This window comes from Leishmania donovani, chromosome 16 (genome assembly GCF_000227135.1).
Source record: "Leishmania donovani BPK282A1 complete genome, chromosome 16".
NCBI lineage: Eukaryota > Euglenozoa > Kinetoplastea > Trypanosomatida > Trypanosomatidae > Leishmania > Leishmania donovani.
Window position 1 is genome coordinate 400,551 of NC_018243.1, and position 1,386 is coordinate 401,936.

A 1,386-nucleotide genomic window follows, 5' to 3' on the forward strand; every position below is an offset into this window, starting at 1 on the left:
AGGGCCAAGTGTGGCGGAGGGACGTAGAGGGGATGTCTCCGCCTCGTGGGTCGAGGGTGTGGCGAACACGGAGCTTTTTAACATCTACCACCTGGAGCATTTACACGAGGACTTCCTTCCTCGGCCGCTGCTGGACAGCTGGAGAAGGTTGCTCAAGCGGAGCGGACATGAGACGCAGTCTGCCAGCAACGGGCTGATGTCCTTCCTGAAATGGAAGCTAAGCGAGATGTTGGCGCCAGCACGACGTCGCGGCGTGGGCACGACGGATGGCGGCGCCGACGACGCCGCTGCGCGTGCGGAATTCGAGCAAGAGGCTCGCTACATCCTCGGCTTCTCTGACTTGCTTAGTGCTGCGAACACGTCCTCATACTGGGAGGCTGCCTTGTCAAATCCAACCACGCCAACGTCGCTGCCGTCGGGACGCCACAGAGGTGTTCAGAAGCACTACTACGCCACCCACGCGCCGTTCGTGTACTGCACGAACATGTTCCGGCACTGGTCCGTGCGGTTCCGCGACGAGTTTGCCGACCTCCAGCTGCATCATCGAGAGCGCCGCGCCCGGGACCTGTTTGTACCCTTCCTCTACAACGCCTTCATCATGGCGCGGCCGTGGCAGGCGTCGCCGAAGTTCCTGCCGTACCTGCTGGAGCTGAAGGAGGCCATGGAGGCCGCCGCAGCTGACGCGAAGGCGATGCTGGCGCACCTGCGACAGACGGAGACGGTCTCCCTCATGGATGCACTGAGGGAGGAGTTCCAGAAGCACCTGGCGAAATATGTGCCGATGGTTTCCATCTTCCTTGACAACGACGACGGCTGCGCGCCAGCAACACTGTACCGTAATCCGGCGGCTGAGGTGATGTACATGCGAGCAACAAACAACATCGAGGAAAACAAGCGAGCCATGGATGACGTGGCGCGGCAGGATCCGCTGTACTTCAACATCAACGCCGGGTTCAGCAGCGCGGAGGCTGCGGACCAGCTGCGCCGCTTCCTGCACGGCAAGTTTCCGACTCCGGTGTACCTGGAGGTGGGCGGAGCCCCGCCCCCCGGCGAGGGCCTCGTAGACGGCGCGGGGGAGTTGGTGGGCGGCAGGACGAGGGCTGCCGGGGCCGCCGCGGCTGCTGAGGAGGAAGCGCTGTCGAGGCTGTTTGGCGACCTGATGGCGCTGCCGGTGGTGGGCGTTGTGTCGTACGAGGAGGGCGTGTGCCCGCTTGTGCGGAGCCTTGCGCTTGCGTTCGCGGGGCACCACCGTGGCGGCGTGCGTGTGAGCGTGGAGCAGCACGGCGGCGCGGCGCTGCGTGAGGCGCGCGCTGCGCTTGGGCACCGCGTGGTGAGCGCGATGCCTGCGCCTGCGTGCGCGTACAAGGAGCAGGTGAGCGTGGACCC